Below are 11,065 nucleotides of genomic sequence, written 5' to 3' on the forward strand. Positions count from 1 at the left end.
CTTATTCAGAAAAAATTAAATTAAAATCTTTGAACAGTCACAGGTAACTAATAAACTTATCTAGTCTGTGGTTCGGCAGAAGAAAAACTGAAATTCAGAAGACCTGTTTGAGTTGTGGTTCTGCCACTTTGAATAAGTCATTCCCCCTCCTGTAAGTCTCCTTCAATTTCTTTATCTGTAAGATGAAAGGGCTACACTATTACCATTACTATTCAATAGTGTATTAGAAATGCTAGTTTTGGCAAGAAGATAAGAAAAGAGATTAAAGGAATTAGAGTAGGTAATGAAAAACCAAATTATCACTCTTGGCAGATGATATGATGGTATATGTAGGGAATCCTAGAGAATCAACTAAAAAACTATTAGAAATAATTCAAAACTTTGGCAAAGTTTCAGGATACAAAATAAATCCACACAAATCATCAGCATTTTTATACATCACCAACAAAGTTCAACAGCAAGAGATACAAAGAGAAATTTCATTTAAAATAACTCAATAGTATAAACTATTTGGGAATCTATCTGCCAAGGGAAAATCCAGAACTATATGAACACAACTACAAAACACTTTCCACACAAATAAAGTCAGATTTAAACAATTAGAAAAATATCAAGTGCTCTTAGATAGGTTGAGCAAATGTAATAAAAAATGACAATACTACCTAAACTAATCTATTTCTTTAGTGCTATATCAATCAGACTCCCAAAAAACTATTTTACAGACATAGAAAAAATAGCAACAAAATTCATCTGGAAGAACCAAAGGTCAAGAATTTCAAGGGAATTAATGAAAAAAAAAAAAAAATACAAATGAAGGTGGCCTAGCTATACCAGATCTAAAACTATGTTATAAAGCAGCGGTCATCAAAACCATTTGGTAGTGGCTAAGAAATAGAATAGTCAATCAGTGCAATAGATTAGGTTCACAGGACAAAATAGTCAAAGACTATAGTAATTTAGTGTTTGACAAACCCAAAGACCCCAGCTTTTGCCATAAGAATTCACTATTTGACAAAAACTGCTGAGAAAATTGGAAACTAGTATGGCAGAAACTACTGTTTCTACTGGGTCTATATCCCAAAGAGATCTTAAAGGAGTGAAAGGGACCTCTATGTGCAAAAATGTTTGTGGCAGCCCTGTTTGTAGTGGCAAGAAACTGAGGAAACTCAGTGGATGCTCATCAATTGGAAAATGGCTGAATAAGTTATGGTATGTGAATATTATGGAATATTATTGTTCCATAAGAAATGACCAGCAGGATGATTTCAGAGAGGCCTGGAGAGACGTATATGAATTGATGCTAAATAAAATGAGCAGAACCAGGAGATCATGGCAACAAGATTTTACAATGATCAATTCTGATGGATGTAGTTCTCTTCAACAATGAGATGACCAGTTCCAATTGTTTAGTGATGAAGAGAGCCTTCTACACAGAGAGAGGACTTTGGGAACTAAGTTTGGTTCACAACATAGCATTTTCACTTTTTGTTTTTCTTTCTTGCGTTTTATTTTGCTTCTCATTTTTTTCTGATTTGGTTTGATTTTTCTTGTGCGGTAAGATAACTGTATAAATATGTATGCATATATTGGATTTAACATATATTTCTACCATGTTTAACATATATTGGACTACTTGCCATTTAGCAGAGGAGGTAGGGAAGTGGGGGATTGGAAAACAAGATTTTGCAAGGGTTAATGTTGAATAATTGTCCATGTATATGTTTTGAAAAATAAAAAGGTTTAATAAAGGGGAAAAAAGAACAAATTATTTTAAAAAGATGAAAGGGTTAAACTAGATATTGCTAAGCTTCCTTTAAGCTCTAAATCTCAAGACCCATTCTATTATCTTATGAAATCAGGATAAAGTTGGTAAGCCAAAAAATAATTTTGATTTTGTAGTCAAATGCATTATTTTTCTTCATAGGCAAAACACACTTGCCTCCCTCGTTATCGGTTGATGGGATTTGTAGCTGCAAAGGACCATTTTATATAGAAAGAGACTGAGAATTGAAAACCATGCCTCTTGATCACAAATCCGATTCTCTTAGTATTATTCCAAGTAGTCTACATTCTCTGAGCACATGGTTCATGCTGGAAATCAGTCTATAATTAAAATTTCACTGAAGAAGTTGTGCAACAGAAGAGTAAGTGTCTGATGACAAATTTGGAGTCAAGAGAAACCTAGGTTATAATTCTACCTCAGACTTTTATTATCTGCAGTCCTAGGCAAATCAACTAAAATCTCTGTGCTTCTACTCTGTCATATACAAAAAAAAAGAGAGGATACTATTATCTGCAATAGCTTTCTCCTAGGGCTTTTGTAAAGATTCAATGAGATAATGCAGGTTAAAAGCAGAATGCAAACCTTGAAGTACAATCTATGGTTTTCAGCTATTATTATTACGGATCATCTACTAAGCAAATTGCTAAAACATGATTTTCATAATGCAAATCTCACTCACCATATCAAACAGAGATTCCTCCAACTAGCTTTCAATCTCCTCTACAATTTGGCTCTAAAATTCATATTCAACCTATTTCCTTCTATTTCCCATATTATAAACTACCCATTTCAGTAAGGCTGGTCTCTTCACTATCCCTAACACATGATGTACACTCCTGCCTTCATGCCCTTCTCTTCTCCTCCATCCTCCATCTATGTTCAAATCCTATTTATTCTTCAAAGCCTATAATCTGGTCTCTTCCATGATGTCTACTTCAACTCCAAGGACAGCCTAAATCAAAAAACAGGATAAAGCAGATGGACAGGGTTTCAAGGGGTTCACTGAATGTTAAGAGAAACCACTATAGTCCTCTGCTTTGCAGGTTCAGAAATTCAATTTTATCACTTCATTCAAGATGAACAAACTACAGGGAGTGTACTATGTTAAAGACTGTTAAGGGGTCCCCCAAACTTGTCTTTTTGAGTTGTCATCTTTTCTAGAAATATTAGACTCAGAGCAAGCAGGAGGCCCTGAATGTTGCCAGTTGACAAAATTTGTTTGCACACCAAGCTGGATTCTCCATATGTCTATATGTCCTAGCAAGTCTGTGCTAGGCTGGGAAAATGCTTCTGCTGGGTTCCTCTGAAGATAAACAACCCTCCTATTTTCCCAAGGGAAAAAAATGTGGCTTTTATCATCACCTTGTTCCTCCCCTTTGGGAGGGATTTTGTACCCCCCCCCCGCCCCCCTTTACTGCACCTTTTCTCTCCTGTACTATCTTTCTTCCTGTTTGTTCCTCTTCCTTTTGTTGTATTGACAAACATATGCATACTTCTGTAACGACTGTGTATTCTTTGATTCCATGTTCATTTCTTTTATAATAACCTGGTTTTCACATAAGTCTTGTGACATAATTCCCTGTTGACAAATGATGCTAACCAAACTTTGAAAGACCATATGCTTTGAAGATAATTTACATTTGAAGATATTATTTTTCTACTGACCATTATCCTTGAATTTAATATCTTGGAGACTCCACTAGTATCATAGCTTTTTAGAGCTGGAAGAAACTTTAGATACCCTTTAATCCAATTTCCTGTTTTATAAGAGAAGAAACTTAAGGCACCTGAAAAGTCATATGACTTGCCCAAAGTCACATAAGGAAAGTTATTTGAATCCAGATCTTCTGATTATAAAACCAGTATTTGTCCCACTGTACCATGCTGTCTCCATGGTACCTCACACCTATCAAAAAGGCTAATATGACAGAAGAAGAAAATAACAAATGTTGAAGGGGATGTGGGAAAATGTCACATTGTTGATAGAGTTAGAAACTGATCCCATTACTCTAGAAAGCAATTGGAACTATGCTCAAAGGGGTATAAAATTGTATATGCCTTTTGACCTAGAAATATTACTACTACTAGGTCTGAATTCCCAAGAGATTTTTTTTTAAAGGAAAGGACTTCTACATATAAAAATATTTATAACAGTTCTTTTTGTGATAGCAAAAAATTGGAAGCGGAGCAAATGCCCATCAACAGGGGAATGAATGAATGAACACGTTAAGAGGATATTATTGTGCTGAAACGCTAAGCAGGACGATTTCAGAAAAACTTACATGGATTGATACAAAGTGAAATGAGTATAACCAAAACATCGTACATAGTAACAGCAATATTTTATGATGATCAACTGTGAATGACTTGTTATTCGAAGCAATGCAATGATGTACGACAATTCCAAAGGACTTATTTTGAAAAATGATAACTACCTCCAGAGAAATAACTGATGGAATCTGAATGCACATCAAAACATATTTTGTTGAAACATTATTATTCATGTTTGTTTGTTTTGTCCTATGTTTTCTTTCACAACATGACTAATGTGGAAATATGTTTTGAATGACTGAAAGAGAATTTGGAACTCAAAGTTTTTAAATGAATTTTGAAAATTGTTTTTACATGTAACTGGAAAAATTAAATATTCAAAAAAGTAAAAAATTGAGTAGTAAATTTGCTAGTCTTAATTAATGTATCCATTTTCATACTAATTTGCTACTTTGTCTTTTAGCCTGTTTCTATAAATGAATAAATAAATAGATGAGACAGATAGATAGATAGAATGGATGTCATGGGTACCAAGTTAAGAACTTCTGCTCTATGCTTTGATTACACAGTGCATACTGATCTTTCCTTTCTCTGAAATACTGGTGCATATGTGGTCAGTTTCACATTGCCTAATTGTTTTCTAATTAAACCTAATTAAATCTGGTTCTCCCAGTTTCTTAGGGCAAGGAAAATAGCTTATCATTGTTTTTGCACATAAATAGGATGGCTGGCCATTTCAGCATCAAGGGACTTGTTTACCCTTTGTGAAATCATCATAGTCCCAGTTCAGTTCTCAGCTTTGCAGGTTTAGACATTTAATTTTATCAATTCATTCAGGGATAATGAAGCTCTGGGGAATAGCCTCATGCTAACCAAAACACACACACACACACACACACACACACACACACACACACACAATGCCTCGCTATGATAAGGGAGGGCATTTGGTTAATATTTATTGATGTTTGAATAATCTATGTATGGGTGATTTAAATTTCCTATATTAAGAATCCTGACCTATTCAGTTAACTTATATTTAACTGCACTGAGCTCTTTTTACCAGAAGTCATTCACAGACCTACATATTATCTGTGATCCCAGGAATGTCAAGATAACATCTACCGTCTGCTCAAATGTTTGCCTTTTCTGAATGAATACATCCTTCCTTCTAAGTACTATTGACTGGACACAGATCCAATAAAACATTTTCTGACTTTATTCAAGCACAGCACTTCTCTACCATGAAATCACATCTTTTAGAAGAGTTTCCAATAGTATATGGAGTTTTCATGATGAAAGACGACATGCAGAAAAAAAAAATAATTTTTGGAGCAATGTAGACAAAGGTCGCAAGTGATAAGTGGATACAATCAAGGGAGAAAAACGGCAGTGAACTTGGAAGTTAAACAAACCTCTTGTGCTCTTATCCTCACCTTGCCTCCCAACCTGTCTGCTGGAAAGGATAAAGAACAATGTGCTTTTTATAAGAGAATTAGATTGGGAGTCAGGAGATCTCTCTATACAGTCATTCTATTTGACTCCACCACAAACCACCTGAGGGAATTTTGACAAGTCACTTAAACTCTTCCAGGCTTCAGATTTCTCAGATTTAACATCCCCAAAGAGCAATACTTCCCCCATTCCTTATCTTCTCTCCACTTTCTACCTCAAAAAAAGTTCAAGAAACAACATTTAAAAAGCAAAGATATCTTTTAGTAAGGCAAGTTGTTGCTATTGATTTCTATGACTATAAAAGGAAGACAGCAGAATGCTACTGATATCAATTAGCCAATCTCCTCTTCTAAGTATCATGTATTTCCCATTTCCACTCGATTTTGTTAGCCTCCAGACTTATAAAGATGTATATCAAGACCCAATATGGCAATTACAAGGCATTAGGTGCCTTCTAAATATTTAACCCAAAGTTGACCTGTACAACACACAAACAGCTGTGATAATTAGCAGAGAACAATGGGGGAAAGATGGGCAGCCAGGTGGCACAGTGAATAGAGCGGTAGTCAGGAACATTCATCTTCATAAGTTCAATTGCAGTCTGACACTTAACCTTGGCAAGTCACTTAACTGGTTTGTTTCAGTTCTTCATCTATAAAATGAGCTGGAGAAGGAAATGGCAAAGCACTCTAGGATCTTTGCCAACAAAAACCCAAAAATGGGGTCATAGAGTAGGACTTTAGAACACAAGTGAGGAAAGAGAGTGATGGGTCCAACAATGAATACAGAAGTGAGAGGGGAAACATCTGGACTAAAAAGCCATATTATAGCAGGAAAAAGAAAAAAAATTTGGGGGGAGGAAACAAAAAATAGAAGAATCATGATAGTCATGAGTTATTCTGTAACACCGGAGAAACTGAGGCAAGATAGAGATTAGAGAGTATTTAATAATTTATTAAATGGGAGAGATTTACTAGGACCAAATGGATCCATGGTTTGGTCCCAGGGCTGAATGAGACTATTGTCTCCAAGAATCCAGCAAACAATGTGAGTTCTCAATGATCTATATACACATGGCTGAGACTCGGGGTGAGGGGTGGGGGGGCATAGACTGATGCAGGGGTGAAGTCAGGGTACTGAGAGCGGGAATGGACTCTGACAGGGTGGGGTGAGCCTCCAGAGATGGGGGGGGGGAGGAACCCTGAAGATGGAGAGAGGCATCTTGATAAGACGGTATCTAACATTCCGATAGCTTGGGATGGGGAGAGGATATTCTGATATTCTAAAATATAAGATCTTTTATCCTTATCAAATATTCTGATAAAGAGGGAAGGGAGGTTTTGCAGGACTGAGCTTTGAGCTGATAAACTGAAAGAGAGAAACTGAGTCAGGACTAGGTCAGGATAATTAGGGAGACTGAGAACTGTGGCATAACATTTCTAGCATTATCACTACCAAAAGATGTAACTAATATCTCAGCATACTGTATACACAAATTTCTCCTCAGGAAGATAAGAAACAATGGAAAATTGGCGAAATGAAGCCACTATTTTCTTCTATGGACTACAAATCTGTGTAACCCTAGACAACAGGAGTTATTTGGGAGAAAGGGTGATGACTATGTTCACCAATATAAAATTATTAAAGGACTTGGTTGGGAAACAGAGATAGACCACAAAGAGCTAGTTATACCTACTGAGTCATGGGGTGGGGCATTTAGGAACCCCATACCCTTTTCCTCAACTTGTACTATTGAATCACTAATGAATCTGGCCCTAGAATTCATGGTGGCTTATCCTTTTACTTCCTAACACTAGGAAAATTTATTCTGTATCATAACCTGGGAGATTGTTAACAATACAGAATAATTTTTTTTTAACATTTTTCGATCTGTGATGAATTTGTGAATTTTGGGAAGGCAAACCAGGTATTCTGCCCCATTCCTACCCAATTTAATTCAATAAGCATTTATTAAAATGTTTCCAATATTGTGCTAGTAACACAAGGGCCAAAAAAAATTCCTGTCCTCAAGGAGTTTATATTCTCCTGGTGTTGGAAAAATCTATATATCTGGGCTTCCAATCAAGCTTGGGTCATTTTGTATGCATTTCTGTTAAAACTCTAACTTCTGTTTGTTGCTTTGATTGGATGATGGGTTTGCTCACTATTCACTATTTGCAATGGATTATGGGAAGACACTATGTTGGTAAATGTCAATTTCTGAGTTACCCTCTCACTTCAGAGAGCTGAGAGGGCTGATTCAAGATATAGAAGAAGTGGATCCTCCACTTGAGGAGTTTTCAGTCTTGTAGGAGAGACAACACGTTTACACAAACAGCTACAATAATGAAATGTACGGTAGTTGTGAGAAATAATTCATTTGGACCCCAACTCTATTGCAACATAATCAATTTGAAAGAATCGTGTCAAAGTTCTATATATTAAGACTCAGATCTGTGAGCTCTATCTAACTTCACTTGCTTAATTATAGGAAGTTAATTAGAGTCCCACCCTTATTTTTCCTTGTCATAGTGACCAAGCCTAGTGTGATGGAGGTAGCTCAATTACATAGAAAATCCTCCAATTAATTTTTGTATCTCCATACCATTCTCTCTTGTTCAACAGGGTGACCATCTTATGACCCCTTAGATCACTGACTGTGATACCTTGTACCATTTCCTCCTCCCTAACCTAAGAAGCCTGTCCATCTTGTGCAGACCCAAATCATGACCTTGCTGACATATTATTTTGCTTATTTTAGCTTATGTGTCATATGTCGATCAATGGAATTGTTTTGTATTTGGTATAATGGTTCTTGAATGTCTTAATATTTAGACCTATGAAAATAGGGTCCTGGAAGGAAGGGACATCTCAGAGCATGAGGATAATCTGAGATCCACTTCATGAGGTCCATGGACCCTTTAATAAAATGCCATTGACTCAAAACTCAGATATTAGCCTTAGTTTCATCTTCAGATACTACAATAGGTTATTTATGTTTACAAGCCTTAAAATTCTATATAAATATAAATTATTATTTTTAGGTTTTCCCTATATGTTTTCTTATCTGTAAAAAGGTGGAGATGACATAATTGGTGATGTTAGTATATGTAAGAAATAATATGAGCAAAGCCAAAAACAGTTAAGAAATGATTTGCCCCACAATTATCAATCCAGAGAGGAAGACCTATGAAACATCATCCACACTGTCCTTGGATGATTAAAGAGAAGGCTAAACACTAGCATGTTATTACAGTTCTATAATACTGCGTCATCAGGAAGCCTTTGGACAGCATCATTGGCAGCTCCATCACTCTTAGCTACAAGAACCTTTTCAGACTAAACTGGAAAGGTCAGGAAGCAGAATAATGAAACAAATGACAAAGCAAGACCAGTCATCATCAGCTCTTCAAAATGATCTAAACTTCTGATTTTTGATTTAAATCAGAATCCTCTGTGGCCAAAATATAAAACAGAAGATGAGGCAAGGAACTAAAATGAAAGTGTGGGTGCCAAAAACTACGGAGAAGGGAGAAAAGAAAGAAGAGCCACAGGGGCAAATTCTGAGTTGAACGAGGCATGTTGACTTGCAGCCAGATTTGGGGCCCATTTTATTAGAAATTTCTTAAAACTTCTCTGTGCTGTCACCAAGTTGCCCTGAAATGAGACAAAAAAGTGTGACAGCTAGTCCAAGATTAAAACAGCCTATCTTTAAATCTCTGACTGCCACAGATCCCTTCTTGACCTCTCTTTTTCAAACCTCTGAAGACTGTTCTGTGGAGCATGTGTATGTTGATACCTGTTCCCTTCAGCTGTCAAGCTATAGCAATAGTACAATAGGAGATGGTAAGGTTACATTTTATTACATTATTTCAACTTATCTCATAGCACCCCAAACACCAGAGTTCAAAACAACCAAAGAGCAATTAGCCTAGTATCAATGCTAATCTCTAAAGAGGAAGATTCAAGTGTCAAGTTATCCTCATTTAAAAATAATTAAATGAATCTATGGAAAGAAGTGGAGACATTTAGTTTGGACACAAGTGAGGCAGTCAGTCCAAGTGACACTGGGATTTAGAGGGCCCGGGTTCACATCCCGATTCTGTCAGTTATTATATCCCACATATCTCTGAGCAAATCACAAAGCTATATGAACCTCGGTTTCTTCATCTGTAAAATGAGGAAGATGGAACTAAATGACTTCTAAGATCTCTTCCAACTCTAACCTATGACTCTAGTACTTGAATGATTTATCAACCCACTATTTTAAATATGGTCGAACAGGATATACTACATCCAGTCTTTTCTGCCAATGAGCAAGCTAAAAGAAGAAAAAGCAGGCAAATTGTACATCACAATTTGGATTAGTATTTAATTCCTTTCTAATGTTTACATTATTAACATCAAAGCATTACAAAAACTAAATCTTTACTTTCAAGCATTTTAAATGAATAATTCTCAGGACTCAATTACTGTGATCATTATAACATGAAAAATGGATGCAGTGCACCCACCCTCCTCTTTCCTCCTCCTTATGGTGCATCTTTTCTATAAAGAGAGCTCTGGGCTCCATAAAGCCCAAATACAGATTCTAAATTGCTTAGGAGATGTTGCTGTGGTGGAATTTTTTTTTCCAATAAAACTGGGAAAAGAGCACTTTCAATGAAGCCAAGTGACTCTCAGCAGGTGGGTGTTAAAATGGTCATGAACTCCTCTGAGGGCTAGTACCAACAAGTCAAAATCCAGGGAGGGCATTTACTGTCTCCCAGCTAAGAGAGCCCTGTCTATTGACAGTCCAGAACAAGCCCTGAGCAGGCATCAACAAAGAAAAAAAAAAAAAAAAAAAATGAGACCCAGGTCTTAAGGCTCATGCCTAGGTGAAGGGGCAGGTCAATTCTCCCAGAGCCTCCACAGCTGTGAATCATAACATCGGGAAGGAGCTGCAGGGTAGCTTTTACTGATACAAGTATTGCTTGTGGACTGGGAATGAAATAAATTGGAGGCAGAGGGAAGAGGAGAGAGGTCAGAGAATGCAAATGCCTCTCAATCTCTTTGTATCACCATTACCATCCACCATCCACCACCATCCATCATCACCATCACCATCACCACCACCACCACCACCACCCACCACCCACCACCTGGCTCACATGAAGAGATCCATTCTACAGGTCTGAGTTAGACTTAAAGCAGCCACTGACAGATAGCTCCCATATCACAATACCCAGGTAAAACATATTAAGAGAGTTCTCCTCACCCCACTATCTCCTGGCAACTGCAAGAATTCCCTGTGTTCCCACAGAGAAGTCTCTTGGAGGGTAAAAGAAGCTAATGTGAATTGGACCTAGGGGGAAAAAAAAACTAACTATAAGGAAAGTAGCAAAGGAAGGGAGGAGAGAAGTCAGCAGTAAGGACTTCATTCAATAAGCAGCTTTTCTTCCTGGCCCACATACTTCCTGACTGCTTGTAGTGCTGAGTAAGGGCATACCAATGGATACCAAGGTCAGTATACTGAGACTGTGGGAACATCTTTCCACCACCTTAGGGGCAGCTATC

The sequence above is a fragment of the Sarcophilus harrisii genome, chromosome 4, assembly GCF_902635505.1.
Source record: "Sarcophilus harrisii chromosome 4, mSarHar1.11, whole genome shotgun sequence".
NCBI lineage: Eukaryota > Metazoa > Chordata > Mammalia > Dasyuromorphia > Dasyuridae > Sarcophilus > Sarcophilus harrisii.